Source organism: Rhincodon typus, chromosome 12 (assembly GCF_021869965.1).
Source record: "Rhincodon typus isolate 14 chromosome 12, sRhiTyp1.1, whole genome shotgun sequence".
Lineage (NCBI taxonomy): Eukaryota > Metazoa > Chordata > Chondrichthyes > Orectolobiformes > Rhincodontidae > Rhincodon > Rhincodon typus.
In genome coordinates this window covers 38403216-38420078 of record NC_063343.1, presented here as the reverse complement: position 1 = coordinate 38420078, position 16863 = coordinate 38403216, and the positions used below count along the sequence as shown (strand labels likewise).

The following is a 16863-nucleotide window of genomic DNA, read 5'->3' as shown; positions in this document are numbered from 1 at the left end:
CTTTTCCAGCAACTTCTGTTTTTGTGTCAGAGATGGAATTATGAGGTTAATCAATGTTAAAATGGAATTTATCTCCTTTCGAAATATCTTCTCATCCTAATTTGTTAACTTGCTTGAAGGATCAAGTTGTTCCACCTTGCAAAGATTTATAGGGGCCTCTTGATGAAGTGATTTGCTGACCTGTTAGAAGACAGGCAGGAGTACTTCTCTCACTACTCAAGCTACAGACAGCCATCACTGTAGAGTGCCCCCATTGGCAAGCTGTTGGGCTCTGATATTGTTAGAGTCGACACTGTCATTGGTTTTATGAGTTGAAGCCACTTTTTCTGGCGGTGCTCACTACCTGCAAAGACAAGATCATTATTTTGAAAAAAAGAAAATAAAGACTTGCATTACATTATAGAAACAGAAGTTACTGCTATTCAGTCTACCATTTCTGTAGTAGCTCTCTGCAACAGCAACTCTGCTAATCCCACTCACTTTTCATCATAGCCCTGCATTTTGTTTCGTATTCAGATAATTGTACATCATTTCATATTGAAAGCCATGGTTTAATCTGTCCTGCCACATTCTCAGGAAGTGCATTCCTGATCCTAACTACTCCTCACATTTAAAAAAAAGGCCTTTCTTCAAGTCACATCTGGTTCTTTTGCCAATCATCTTAAATTTGTGACCTCTGGCTCTGGGCCCTTACACCAAAGAAAATGTTTTGATTTTTTTTAACATCTACTCCATAAAATCCCACTATGAATTTGAACATCTCCATCAAATCTTCTCTAATTCTTCTCTCTCCAAGGAAACTAGTTCCACTTTCATCAGTTATCCACTGAAATCTCTCATCCCTGCAACCATTCTTGTAAATCTTTACTGCACCGTACTAATTATTTCACATGCTTCCTAAAATGCAGTGTCCAGAACTGGATACAATTCTCCAGTTGAAGCCAAGCCAGTCCACAGGTTTGCCATAACATATTTGCTATTTTACTCCATACTACTTTATGTAAAATCCAAAACGCATTATTAACTGCTTTCTCAACCTGCCTTACCACTTTCAACCATTTGTTCACATACAATACCCATTCCTCTGCCCTCACCCCATGTATCTCTTATTCTGTATTGTTTCCTCTTATTCCTAACACTAAAACACATCACTGCGTTTGATTTCACCTGGGTACAAATCCTGCCATAGTCTTTGGGAAGATCCCACCTTGCTTCTTACTTTATGACAATAATGCCTTGCATTAGTGATATGATAATATGCTCCAAAATGATTTACTTCGCACAAATGAAATATTTGTTTAATTTGAAAACTGCACAGTATTCCCCCTTTATATATCCTGCCTGTTCTTATTTAAATTCTAATGGAAGCTTTACTAAGTGGTTTGATAAAGTATTATGCCACTACAGGCAGTGCCTTGTAATATTTTTGTTTTGAAAAATGGTGATTATTTGTGTTGTGCCATTATGCCATTCTTTCTCCTGGCACTTATTTTTACTGTAATTTAAAATGAAAAACTCAACATGCAGAATGAAGGCACAATGCACTGCTATATAAACTGACCTTAGTAGTTAATATATCACAGTCACATTAGGATATTCATTGTCTTGAATATTATATACCTCAGACATCCATTATTTGGCAATAATTTCTCTTTATTGTTGCTGTACTTATAATGGTTAAAATGATGGGCATCAAAAATTTGATCAGCATCAGCCATATGAATATTGTGGCTATAAGAGGAAGTCAGAAACCTTGCATTCTTCAATGAATGACTTGCCCCTTGACTCTCCAAATCATGTCCACCATCTACAAGGCAAAAGCCAGGAATGTGATGGAATATTCTCCAAGTGCCTTCATGAGTACAACTCCAATAAAACTCAAGAAGCTCAACACCATCCAGGACAAAGCAGATCATTTGATGGAATTCCGTCCAAACTCCTTCAATATTCACTTCCTCCTCCATCAGTGCACAGTGGCAGAAACATGCAGATTTGCAGTATGAACTGGCAAGGTTTCTTCAATACTACCTTCCAAACTCCCAATCACAACTACCTAGAAGGACAAGAGCACCTGCAAGATTTCTGCCAAGTCACATGTCACCCTGACTTGGAAATATATCACTGTTCTTTTATTGAAGCTGGGTCAATGTTGTGGCCAGTGTCAACGTCTGGAAATGTTATGAATTTTTACTGAAGGCTGAAACTTTGAAAGTGCCACCAATATTAATCCAGAGACTCAGTTAACGTTCTGGGGAACTGGGTTCAAATTCTGCCATAGCAGATGGTAGAATTTGAATTCAATAAACATCTGGAATTAAGAGTTTAATGTTGATTGTTGGAAAAACCCATCTTGTTCATGAACGCCCTTTAGGGAAGGTAAATGACATCCTTGCCTGGATTGGCCTATATGTGACTCCAGACCCACAGCAATGTGTTTGACTCTTAACTATCCTTTGGGCAGTTAGGGAGGGAGGGCAAAAAAATGCTGGCCCAGCCAATGATGTCCAATTGACATGAATGAATTTAAAAAATACCACGGATTGCTTGCAAGTTTAAACTATCAAGTATTTGTTACTCGTGGAATATTTATAAAAAACATACTATATCCATCAGTCTGGTCCCAAAATAACAGGCAACAGAAGTAATACCACAAAAAAAATTAATTTTGAAGGCCTCAAAAATCCATTCTGGCTTGCCCTTCTCAATCAGTCAGCACCTCACTGTCAACCTGTCATGCTCCTGCCACCAGGAGCCACAGTGAGCCTAAAGTTTACCAAAACAAAAATCTCCAAAGATTTCTCTCAACAAGGAAACATCATGGCCTGTTCGCTGAAAGTAACCAAGAGATACAGTACCTAAACAAGAGTTGTTACTAAGCTTTCATTGACTGGAAATGCCACTACTGGTCAAGAGAGCAACAACAGTACTACTAGCAGTTGAAGACAGCGTTACTGAGTAAAATGCATGACAAAGAACAAAGAGTAGAAAGTGTGTAGAAAGAGTATAGAAGATCCAACAACTTGAGGCTACCGATGATACATATGGTTTCTTCAGCACAGTCAAAATGATTATGGCCCAATCCCTCAAGGACCCACCCCACTCAGAGACAAGCATGAAAGGGAGTTCAACAAGGACAGCGATGCAATCAGCAGTGACTGGAGAGAACATTTTGAAGAGCTCCTCAGCCAAGACTCTGCCTTCGACTCAAACATCATTAACACCATTTCTCAAAACTCAGTCTGGTTCGGTCTTGACATTCCCTTAATCTAGGACAAAGTTGATAAAGCCGTTTGACAGCTGAAAAACAGCAAAGCCTATGAAACACAGCAGAGCTATACTTGTGGCTCAGCTGAATAACCTCCTATCCCTCATCTGGAAAGAACAGCACATGCCAAAGAGTCTTGGGGGCACTGTGATTGACAGTGTTCAAGCTCAGGGAGACCAGTCTGATTGCTGTACCTTTAGTGGAGTCACTCTGCTGTCTTCCACAGGGAAGATCATTTCGGAGATACTCCATTACCTTCTCCTTCCAGTAGTGGTGGAACTACTGGAATAGGTGTAGTTGAGAGTCGCAGTATAGTTTTCGTCCAAATACTCATCCCTTCAAACGGCACCTGCCTTATATGTGACAAAGTCTGCTGAGGACACTTATATTTACTTATCAACCTTCTTAATCCCAATCAAATTGGAGTGGAAACAAGATATCCTCAATCCTTAAGGATAGCCTTAGAAGAATAAGAGATCACTTCAGGTATATTTGTAATAATAAATGCCAGTGTAGTGTTAAAAATTAATACAAAATGTGTTGATATAGTACAGTAACTTTGTTAGACAGAAGTTGAATATCCAATATCTTAATCAGACATGAAAAACTGGACAAATTATGTTTGAGAAAGGAATGTTTGTTTTTTTTCTCTGACTGTTGAATTAATGATTAGAATGCAAATCTATTTTATTCTAATTTAAAATCAACGTTGTCAGAAATCATTCAATCATGAAGTTTAACGAAAACAATCAAGTATAAATGTTGTTCTTTTGTTCAGAGAACTCCATGAGGGGATTAATTAACTACAAGCAGCTCCTTCACTGGACAGTTTGCTTACTTGTTGTGATTGATATTATTGACATGGTACAATATTATATTTAATCAATAATCCAAACGAATACATTAAAGCATTAGAGGAGAACGAATCTCTTGCATCTCTCCCAACTCTCTCCCCTACCTAATGGTTGCAATGACTGAATGAATGGAGTGATAGCTTTTCACATTTGTTCCTTGTCTGATGTTTGGTTTAAGAACAGAATATTTTAGAAATACTCAGCATGGCATTCAAAGCCTGATAGAATCAAAGTTAACTTTTCAAGTTGATGTCTATCTCCACATGTCTTATCTACTGTGTATTTCAAAATGTTTTCTGCTTTTATTTCAAATTTCCCACATCTGAAGCACTTTGTCTTTTTTCCAACGTTTGATTGTTCGGTCACTGTTTTTTACTGTAACATTGCATCAACTCTTACTATATTTGTTCTTTGCTTGCAGTGCATGAAATATGCTTGAGGGGATAATGGGTGGAGATAATGGGTACGATATGAGCTGTGTGGCCATGGTAAGATTTGTGGTAGAATCGAATAAATTGGCCAAGTCAATCTCAACATCAAGAGCATCACACTCTATCTTTTATGCTTCTAACAAATGGCATGGTGAGTTTCTCAAAAGGCAGCAACGAGCTGCCAATTAACATAAATCATTGCTTGTTAAGTGCCTTGTTAATGACACAATTCGCCTCATTAATGTTTAGCTTCCTACCTTACCTATTGCGCGAAACCAGCTGGACAAAGAGAAAACTGGACCTGGAAATCAGAGCAGATACCTGGTGAATTCAATACGCTGCTTTCTACAAAGGACTTCCATAGTAAACATCAGAGAGACATAGAGATCTACAGCACAGAGAAAGGCCCTTCAGCCCATCAAGTCTGTACTAGTCAAAAACAATGACCTAACTATTCCAATCCCATTTTCCAGCACTTAGCTCCTAGTCTGTTATTACTTGACAGTGCAAGTGTACATCTAAATAATTCTGCTTAAATGTTGTGGTTATGTGGGTTTTATGCCTCTACTGCCCTTGTCAGCTAACAGTTCCAGATTCCCAATACCTTGAGTGAAGACATGTTGCCTTGTGTTCTCTCAAACCTCATATGCCTTACCTTAAATCTATACCCCCAGGTCATTGATCCCTCCACCAAGGGGAAAGTTCCTTCCTTTCTACCCTGTCTCTGCCCTCATTATTTTACAGATCTCAATCATGATCCCCCTCAGTCTCCTCTGCTCCAAGGAAACCAAACCCAGTTTATCCATCTCTCTTCATAACAAAAACTCTCCAAACAACGTCTTGGTAAATCTCCTCTGTGCCCTCTCCTTCCTATAATGTGGATTCCTGAACTGCACACAATACTCTAGCCGTGGCCTAAGCAACTTTTTGTACTGTTCCAGCATAACCTCCCTGTCTGTAATAAAGGCACGTATACCATGTGCTGCAATAAACCTTAAGAGCTTTCAGCATATTGAGTCTGCTCCACCATTCAAAGAGATCATGACTGATCAGATAATTCTCAGCTCCACTTTCCTGCCTTTTCCCTAAAACCATTAATTCACTTACTGATTAAAAATGCATTTATATTAGCTGTGGATATATTTAACAGATCAGACTTGACAGTCCTCTGCAGTAAAGAATTCCATAGATTCACTACACTCTAAGAGAAGAAATTCCTCCCCATCTCCATCTTAAACGTCTAACCCCTTTTTCTCAGATTAGGCCCCCTAGTGCTTGACTCTATCAAAAGGAGAAACAACGTTTCTGTATCTACCCTGTCAAGTCCCCTAAGAATTTTAAGATAAAACAAAGAACTGTGGATGCTGAAAATCTGAAACAAAATCAGAAATTGCTAGAGAAACAAGTTTAGCAGCTGCTGTGTAGAGAAAACACTTAATGTTTCGAGTCCAGTGACACTTATTCAGATTCCAAGCCTTCTCTGCCAGAGATGAGACGCTCGTTACTTCTCTCTTGCCTTACTGGTTATCACCAACACAAACAAAGGAAGCTGGACATGATTGTCAGTAAGCCTTAGTCAAGACTTTGGTCAGGGGTCTTGGCACAGTAATTCAAGTGCAGCTTCCAATACTGGTTCAGGAACTTGGAAACGGTCAGTTAACCAGCTGGGGCAGTCAGAGTCATGATGCTATCCTCATAAGGGATGAGGAGGCAAATATCAGGCAGCCCACTACCCGTCTTGAGTCTTTCTGCCCTAGTGGGGGCTATTTTCTTCCTGGAATGAGAGTGTTGCAGGGTTTAAGGGAGATGAAACTGGATGCCACAACTAGAATTGTGGTGCAGGTGAGGTGGTTTCCCAGGTGAATGAGTAGCCAGCACAGAGGGCTTTTAATGTTTAACGAAGATCTGTAGTTTGAGTTGTGGCTGGAGTTGTTGGTTGGTTTGCCGAGCTGACTGGTTTTCATGCAAACGTTTTGTCTCCCTTCTAGGTGACATCGTCAGTGCTGTGTAGCCTCTGTTGAAGTGCTGTTGTTCTGTCCTGCTCTGAATTTATATGGCGTGGTCTGTCATGGTGGGCAGTCTTGTTTCTGGTTTTGTACTGTAGTGGTATGTAGATGGGGTCTATTTCAACTGAGCTGTTAATTGCATCAGTGATTGAAAACCAGGCCTCCAGAAATTCTCGTGCTTGTCTTTGTCTTGCTTGTCCTAGTACTGTAACTTTGTCCTAGTTACACTGATGTCCTTCTATGTTGGAGTGTATTGAAACAAGGGAGAGCTGGTCGTGCTGTTTTGCTGCGAGTTGGTGTTCATCTATCCTGGTAGCGAGTTTTCTGCCCGTCTGTCCTAAGTAGTGTTTCTCGCAGTTGCTGCATGGTATTTTGTATGTCACATTTGTCCTGCTCATTGTGGGTATGGGGTCTTTCTTCTTTGAGAGCAACTGGCGAAGTGTGGATGTTGTCTTTTGTGCTATCCTTATACCAAGCGGCTGTAGAAGTCTTGTAGTCAGTTCTGATGTGTTTCTAACATAGGGTAGGGTGGCCAGTGTGTTGCGGTGTAGAGTGTTGTTTGTTTGCCAGGCATCGGTTGATGAAGCTGTTAGGATAATGATTGTTTGCAAAGACTCTGTGTAGGTGTTCCCCTTCTTTTTTGCGCAGCTCCAGGATGTTGCAGTGAGTTATCGCTCATTTAAACAGAATCTTAACACAGATCTGTTTGTGGACACTGGGGTGGTTACTGCTGTAATTCAAGATTTGGTCTGTGTGTATAGTCTTTCTGTATACGCTGGTAAGGAATTCCCCGTTGTTTGTTCGTTCCATCATTACATCTAGTAACGGGAGTTGATTGTTGTTCTCTTCTTCCCTGGTGAACTTGATCCTGGTGAATATGCTGCTAATAAGGTGTGTGTTTCTTCTAACTTTGCTCATTTAATAATCACAAAGATATTGTCCACGTATCTAACCCATAGTTTAGGCTGGATCTGGGGAAGGGCTGTGTGTTCCAGTCTTTGCATAACAGCTTCTGCTGTGAGCCCCGAGATGGGTGAACCTGTAGGTGTTCCATTAATTTGTTCATATACCAGGCCGTTGAAGATGAAATGTGTGGTGAGGCATAGGTCTAGTAAATTTAGCATGTTGTCCTTGCTGATGGTTTCACTGGTGTTATCGGATTGTCCAGTAATGTGGCCAGTGTCTCCTTTGCTAGTAAAGTTGGAAGAAAATCATACCTTATTAACAGCATATTCACCGGGATCAAGTTCACCAGGGAAGAAGAGAACAACAACCAACTCCCGTTACTAGACGTAATGATGGAATGAACGAACAACGGGGAATTCCTTACCAGTGTATACAGAAAGACTACACGCACACAGATCAAATCCTGGATTACAACAGTAACCACCCCAGCATCCACAAACAGAGCTTTGTCAAGACTCTGTTTAAATGAATGGTAACACACCACAACACCTTGGCACTGCGCAAAAAAGAAGGGGGACACCTATACAGAGTCTTTGCAGACAACGGTTATTCTAACAGCTTTGTCTGGTGAACAAACAATACCAAGAAGACACTGTACGCCCCAACACACTGGCCACCCTACCCTATAAGTAACACATCAGAACTGACTACAAGACTCCTACGACTTCTTGGAATAAGGATAGCACAAAAAACAACAGCCACACTTCACCAGTTACTCTCAAAGATGAAAGACCCCGTACTCACAATGAGCAGGACAAATGTGATATACAAAATACCATGCAGCAACTGCGAGAAACACTACGTAGGAGGGATGGGCAGGAAACACGCCACCGGGATACATGAATAACAACTCGCAGCAAAACGGCACAACCAACTCTCCCTTGTTTCAATATACTCCAACATAGAAGGACATCAGTTTGACTGGGACAAAGTTATAGTACTAGGACAAGAGAGACAAAGACAAGCACGAGAATTCCCGGAGGCCTGGTTTTCAATCAATGATGCAATTAACAGCTCAGTTGAAATAGACCCCATCTACATACCACTACAATACAAAACCGGAATCAAAGCTGCCCACCATGATGGACCAGACCATATAAATTCAGAGCGGGACAGCAGAGGCTACACAGCACTGACGACGTCACCTAGAAGGGAGTTTGCATGAAAACCAGACAGCTGGGCAAACCAACCAATGAATCCAAGCACAGAGGGCACAGAGGGAAAGTGTTGTGTGGCTTGGGTGGATGATAGCGAGTGAGGGACTATGTTCCAGGCAATAGTGAGAATGGTACAGCAGGGGTCTTGTTTGGAGTTTGGTGCAGTAGTTGAGACAGAGTGAATCTGATGTATCAAATGGCAGCACATACCCTGGCAGAGCGAAGAAGGTCATTGACCTTCTTCATGCAGTGCTGAGCATTCCTTCAGACATCTGAGAGACTGGTTTAACCCAGGTGGAAAACCCGGAGTGAGTTGGCATGGCCTGGTGTTGTGGCTTTCACTGCTGGTCCTGGGGGAAGAGGAAGTCCTGCTCTGCACCAGCCTTCCCTCTAATTATTTTTCTGGCTGTGGGGGCCTCTGAGGCCCATGCACATCAGAGACCTCTGGAATCTGAAGTCAGTGCCATGATCAGCGTGTTGACGGTGATCACCATGCACGAAACATCAGAGTAGCTGCACGTGTGCATAGCCATGCAGCTTAGGGTTAATGTTACTCTGTACCGTCCCATCCTGGAGGACCTTCCGGTCCTTGCCTGCAAAGCGGGATGCCAACTTCTCCTTGTCCGTCATATCTGGGACACAAGTCGAAAACCGTACAGGACAGAACCAGACTGAAAGGGTGTATCCGGGTGCAAATCAGGCTCTCACAGACAGCACTTGACAAAGGGATACTTGTGATTTCCAGGCTATCTGTTCACCAGCAAGTTGTAGCAGGAAAAGTGTGCACTCAAATGGGGCTGGAATCAGATTTGACAGATGCCATAAGTACATACAGTTAATGAGGCGAGTTTAGTAAGACATGGCAAAAAAAACTCTTTAGGTCTCAGGTGGGAATCTTAAGACCAAAAGATACAGGAGCAGAATTAGGTCATTCAGCCCATCGAGTCTTCGTCACCATTCGATCATGATTGATCATGTTTCTCAAGCCAATTCTGCTGCCTTCTTCCTGTAACCCATGATCCCCTTGCTAATCAAGAACCTATCTGTCTGAAATACACTTAATGACTTGGCCTCCAAAGCCCTCTGCGGCAATGAATTCCTCTGATTCAACACCCTCCAGCTGAAGAAATTCCTCCTCATCTCATTTCTAAAGGATGGTCCCTTCACTCTAAGGCTGTGCCCACAGGTCCTGGTCTCTCCTACTAGTGGAAACATCTTCTCCACACCCACTGTACCCAGGCTTCTGAGTGTTCTGTAAGTTTCAATCAGATTCCCCATCATCCTTCTAAATTCCATTGAGTACAGACCTAGAGTTTTCAACTGTTCCCTTCATCTTTTCAGGGGCAAAAAAAAATTAACCTAACTCAGACTCAGCCAATAAAATATAAGATTGAGCCCAGTGTTCTGTACAGTGCTGATATTCCATTCTTTTGAGTAGGGTTCCTCGTAAATTGAACAGGATTGAAAGACTAGTACTGAAAAACTACAATATGCTGAACTTTCAACTTGTCCAATAGATTTGCAATAGCTTCCAATCAGTGGTGAAAATTTGGAAAACATATGTGAATGAATGGAAATTGGTGGCGTCATGTATTAAAATAGGTTTCAATTGTTAGAATGTCAGTCACACTTATTAACAGTTGAATCAACAAACAATGACTAAGATCCTTAATTTGTAATCCAAATACTCATGGAATCAATTTTAGACCTCCAGTTTTATTACAAAATCACTTATCCATGATTCATTGCATGAAACGTTACTTTCCTGTCGACTGCTGAGTGCCCTTGCAGCACTGTAGTAGACCACATACCTCGAGGGTAGCTTGACTGCAACTGGTAATCTGATTGTAGTGCATGAGGACAGACATCTCTAACTGGCCCAAGGACACATGCAGTAGGACAAAGTCTTCAGAGTGACCTGCTGGTACTGCCATAAGAGACACTATGTTTGAAGCACACTTTCAACTGAAGTACAAAAGACAAATTCAGGGAATTCCAGTCATGATTTTGCTTTCATCTTCCTCCTAGGACTGAATGGCCTACTTCTTACTGAAAGGACTGAAATTAGATTCTGACCTGAACTGGTATAATTGAAGTTCCCTTTCTCTGTGAAAAGACCACAAATTTCCAGTTTTGACATATTTTACATATGCATAGTTTTTTTTAAATTGAAAAATTTGAAAAATTGCACAATGTTCTTTCTTTCCCCTTTGTAGATAACTGACCAATCTGAATTCTCACCCAGCTGGTAAGGCGACACAGTTCAGGATAGAAACTATACTATGACTATAATTAATGCTGGGTTGTGGCAGAAAAAGCAACTTGAGAAAAAGATGAGAATGGAACTGAGAATAATCTGAACCATTCAATGTGTTCCTTTTCCAAATGAGAATTCTGAGAAGTTTTTAAGGAGAAGTATTTTCCCAAACTTAATGAGACAAAGCCATAAAGAAATCTATCAAGGAACAAACTGCCAATTGAGTACCTTCAAGCTGATTGTGGATTAGAAATATATCACGTTTTCATCAAGAAGATTTTTAATGCAATTTTTACAGCACTTGCACAACTATTTTAAAGGTATTATGGAAAGATATGATAAACCTAAAATCATTTTACAAGTGGCAATACAATTATGTGGTTAATTGTTCATGTCCTCCATCCTTCCACAGTTTCCCTTCAGGCATACCCGTGGAGAACGTATGACTATTTTTTTGTTTAACTAAATTACAATGAACTGCTTAGCATATTCATTGGATTTTAAATGTGGATTCTTTTTCATTTTTTCTTTCTTTTAATATTTCATCTATTCCAGAGTTCTGAGGCAGCATCCTCTTAAGATGACTGTATATTTTTACTCATTCATCAGGCACCTCAATGGATTGAAGAGGGTAATTGAGAGCATGCAGCCAGTGGCAGCCTCTACATCATCAGACATGGCTCCAGCTGTTGCAGAGGCATCACAGAATCCTTTATCCAGAGAGTACAAATGGCAAACATCTCATGCTTCAGTTTTTAGAAGTCAACTGCCACCTGTCACCATAGGTGCTCCTCTCATTTTGAAAGCTTTGGTTCAGTTACGAAACCAGACAGACAATCAAACCAACATCAGCAAGGGGTGTTTGTGCGTAAGATTTATATAGTACTAATATCATAAATTTCACACAATAAACATTGTTGCTTTTTTATTACATGGTTAATATTTGTAAAGCCGACCAGTGAGAAAGGCATTGATATAGGATTCAAACATTTTTACTTCTCTCATTATGGTAAGTCCCACCAAACTGAACTGAGTTGACACATTATTTTAAGAAGGAAAATTCAAGAAAAAATAGAGGGATCATTACTAATTCTACACTTATCGATCAGAATTTAGTTAGCTTGTAAGGGCTTCATTTAGATATCTTACTCCTAGAGTTAATCATATCCCAGAATATATATAGCTCCAGCACAATTTTCAGAAAAGGAATGCCTGATACAGTGAAACAAAAGATAAAAATATTCCTTCAGATAAGAGGGAGAAAAATTGTCAGAAAGTTGAAATTATCATCAACCTGCTCTATTCTTAATTAAAATCCAAACCTTAACGAAACTAGCAAATCATTGCACTTGTAAGTTCATATCAGAAAATGACTTGGGTCCAGTCAGCCATTTGAAAATTATAACTCATCCAATTTAACTACTGCTCACTATATACTTTAGATGTAAAACTAATTAGACCATGTGAATTATTTTTCCACAGTATTGTTGAAATGATCATTCACATAATAACTCATAAATATTAAAAGATCTGTTGTAACTAACACAATATTTGACTGAACCATGCAACTACCCCATTAGTACAATATTATTGTATAATATTACAGTAATAGGCCAAATGATTAGATGGAATGAAAACAATTTTGTGGATGGAGTCATAATGGCAAAAGGTAGCCCAGAGATTTGGAAAAAAAATCAGAAGAAAATTGTGCTGAAATTATTCTGCAAGTCCCAGTGAATATTATTGAGCAATGACAATGCAACATAGTTCAAATTCAGATAAGTGTTGATTTTGTTTGACCAATAAAATCAATAGAACATCTCTCATCTTGAAATACTCAAAATTTGGAGTGTCTGTATTTTAAGAGGCTGATGCTGGAGTAAATTCAGTAGCAAATTCCAGCAGCCTTTGACCTAAATCTCCATAGTGACCATTGACTGCTTTTCTTTATGTTAGCTTTCATCCTTGTTATCCCTGCACACATTTCTCCCTCAAGGATTTCAACGGTACACATATTTTGACATTTTATTAAGAGTTGATTTTCATTTTAAAAGATATTTATTTGTGTTCAGTGAAAAAGTATTAATGTCCTGCAGCTGAACAGATTCCCTCCTTGGTTTTTGCTCATGGTTGCAAATAATAGGCTGATCTGAATGAACCAAAAATGGGGAAGTCTTATTTTAGTTCTGTTATTCTATTATACCAGTTTAAGATGATGAACATATCATCTCAAAAATATTCCATTCATGAATTAAAGAGAAGATCCGTGTTAGTTGTTGCTAGGAATTTACATTATTGGTCCAATCCTATACTTTTTTTCAATATGATAAACTAAATCGATTGAAGCTGATTAGAAACCAAAGCTCTAACCTAATGCTTGGCGGAAGGTCATTCACGTGGGCTGTGCAGTACGGACAATGTACAGGTTGAGACCTTCATACTTAAACTTTGTATCGGAAATTTACTGTTCTGACTTTTGCCAAAGGAATAACAGCAAAAAGCGGAACAAACAGTAAAACTCTAATCGTATCCGTACAAGAGAAGGAAGAGGGCGCAAAAATTCAACAAGAAGGCAGAAATGAAAAGAACCAAACAGGTTTAAGTCACTGCATGAATTGACTGGCAACTTGCAGCAACCCAGTATATCGACATTCCGATTACCAACAATGGCATCCTACAGTTCCAGTTCTTGTTGGAGCTCTGTCAAAATCTCTTCCTGTAACAACTTACATTACTCACAGTCTCCCAATAGGGAGTAATTACAGTCATAACCATTAAAACTGCTGCTTATCCATTTGCACAATGCTCCCTGTGAACTCTTATCATAGTTATGGCATTGATGAAAGTCAGGTAGTAAAAGTCGACTTTAGCCATACCTGTACTAACAAATCCTCCGATTAGGTTTCCGTAAACAGACTGATCCAGTTCTAAGTGCAGTTTCGCTCATTAAGGACGCCGACTGTTTAATGCTGAAGATTGTTTTCCAATAGTCTTTAGGTTCACATTCTTCAACTTGCCGTTGTACATTTAGCACTTTCTCATTCTCCCAATCTCCCAGCAATGTCTAAAATGGCTTACTAATACAATGGAAGTAGAAGCAGCTCAAATTTGCGGAAGAAGGAATGTACAAACACACCTACAGGAGACAGCTGAGTCGTGTGAGCGGCAAGGCAGATCTCTGAAACAGGATACCAGGAAGGGAGGGCTAGCTGGTCTCCTTGCCTGTGCACACAGCCTTGAAGCAGAAATATTCACATGCGGGTGCTGAAGGGACAACCGACCTTTAGGTAGCTGACAAAGAGATCACGCGCCTGCATAGTCCATAGCTTGGAGCTACTGACTGTATTTTCGAAGGCAGGTGCAATTATTCCCCACAACATCAGCTGGCAACCCACATAGACTTTTCTCAATGTGTGCTGTACTACTGAAGCATGCATTCAAATTAGCTCATGCCTTCAGGGCAAAGGTTGCTTCACAATGGCTGTCTCGCACACACATCTCAGTACAATTGCAGAGTGAAAGGCAGGCGAAAACAGATTATGGCACAGCACTACTTTCAATGGCCGGGACAGACTCCCATATAACAGATGAAATCAGGAGCTGTCCACAAAATGGTATCTGATCTCCTGGTCTAATAGCAGTTGTTATGAATAAATCAATATTTCAGTTGCTTTAACACCTTTGTATGCCAGACATACAGCAAACTGCTATCGCAAAGTGAAAAAAAAATGTGTGAATTGCGAGAATTATCCTGATTAATTTCGTGAAATCCAATGCATTTAATTATACTATTTCCTTGTAAAGCATTTGGGAATTTTATTCAAAGTAGACAGGAATATATCGGAGTGTTCACTCAGAGCAAATGACCTACATAAAGATCTGTAAGTAAATCTCATGTGCCTATTTGATTAAAGTTTAACGCTGCCATTTCCTCTCCCGGCAGACATCTGCACATGCTCAGATCTCAGTACGAGAAACAAGCAGATGAGTCATTCATTGAGCTCTAAACCATAAAACAATTGCTTCAGATGATCAGTACCTTTGCGGGTCTGTATAAAAAGAAGCTATCTTTATGATTATGACAACAGTCATAAAACTAATCAAATATTGATTAATATTTTGCAAATTATATCGACACAATATTAACTGCACTGGAAGTTATAAGTAAACAAAAACACATTTCTCATATTCTCAAAAACACATTCTCTCACTTTTTCCCGATCAATTTATGTTAATAGGGAAGAAAACTTGAGACACACAATCCGCACCGACTTCAATCTCAAGCCACTTACAAAAATGAAAACCGAAAACAGCAATTTCCACATGCCGACTCCAGATACGAACTACCAATTTAAATAGTCGTTAGATCAATGTGTTATTGTGGACTGCTGGCATTTTCTTGCAGATCAAGGATAAATTGTGTTTTGTGGTACTATATAACCTAAATCTGATTGGCAGGAATTTTAATTACAGACATCAATAACGAAAGGATATATTAAAGAAAACATAGGATTGTAGATACTGGAAAACTGAAGCCAAACACAAAGTGCTCGAAAACAGCACATCAGTCAGCATTGGTGGGACGAACGAGTAAATCAGAAAAGAATACATAGACGAAACTTCAACTTCGCTGATCTCTCCCTAGAAGCAATGCAAAAGTTGAAACTGCTTTAAATAGGAGTTTTATAAATTGCTGGCATCTTCCTTCGAGATTTTGAATGTCGTCTTTCGAACTGTACTCAGGTTTCGCTTTCTCTGGCAAAATACAGTTCAGGGGAAATTACCTTTAATTATTCTTGAAGCTTTATTTTAACTATGTGCTATTAAAAACATAAGATTTGGGCAACGAAGATATACTTAGAAGGGGGACATGTAAAAACTTTGAATTGTAAATCGAGCATGAAGCTCCCTATGAAAATTATCAATATTAATAGGATTAAGATAGCAGTTCTCTTCCCAACTGGACACTTGAGGTATTTTACAAGAAAAATTCAATAAGTGTAACTATTGCACAATATGCTCAGTCATCAGCTTTCAATCGTCAGCTATAAGATGCTTGGATCTGTCAAGACCTACAGATGTTTACTAGTTATAGTTACTATAATTCTATTACCAAGTGACAAATTAAGTAGTAGCTTTTTTCATAATTGGTTCTAAAATATTGCAAGATTATTTTATATTTGGCACTGCAAAATCAATTTTATAAAGTATAATCCTTGATCTGAAATGTTATGCAATGCTGTAAAAGTTCATTGGCATGCATAACAATAAATCTAAATGTTTTATACAAATCTCGTATTGCTAATGCATGATATTAAGTACCTGACCTTTAATAACATGCTAACTAGCTTGAATAAAATGCCATGGTTAGATGTGTAGTTATGTCATCAGTGTTATTTGTCAAATTATTTACATGACATATTTCATATCTTAAGAATCAATATATTTAAGATGCTAATACTTATTGAATAGCATTAACTGTTGTTATTTATGTGCAGACTTTAGTGCTGTAAAGTCATATTTTAAAATTAATATTTCAAAGGAATATTACAATATCAATATAGTGCCACTTTGTATTTTCAGTTCCATTCATTTCTACTGAGTGGAAAGTGGAATGATCGTGTTGCTTTTTCACTTCTGTCAGCACTTTGAAAAATCACTTATTACTGGTGATTCTTTTTTTGTGTTTAATGGTATGCTTGTTGTACAATTATGACATGAACTCATGAATCCTACTACAATCATAACCTAGCCCATGTTTATTCAAATTTACTGACCTGTTTGACTTTAGTAAGACATTCACAAGGTTCCTCATGGTCGACTGGTTAGCAAGGTTAGATCACATGGAATACAGGGAGAACTAGCCATTTGGATACAGAACTGGCTCAAATGCAGAAGTGAGAGGGTAATGGTGGAGGGTTGCTTTT

At 39.2% G+C, this 16863-nt stretch overlaps 1 protein-coding gene across 1 annotated transcript in view; it reads right to left on the bottom strand.

Annotated features, from left to right (window-relative positions):
• LOC109925877 (ras-GEF domain-containing family member 1C-like) overlaps positions 1-13983 on the bottom strand; it is a 62363-nt gene extending 48380 nt beyond the window's left edge. The window contains exons 1-2 of the mRNA XM_048603708.1: positions 13813-13983; positions 181-343 (exon numbers count right to left, since the gene is read on the bottom strand). The gene's annotated coding sequence lies outside the window, so the exon portion shown is untranslated. The remainder of the gene's footprint in view (positions 1-180; positions 344-13812) is intronic.
• Positions 13984-16863: the final 2880 nt, after the last annotated feature.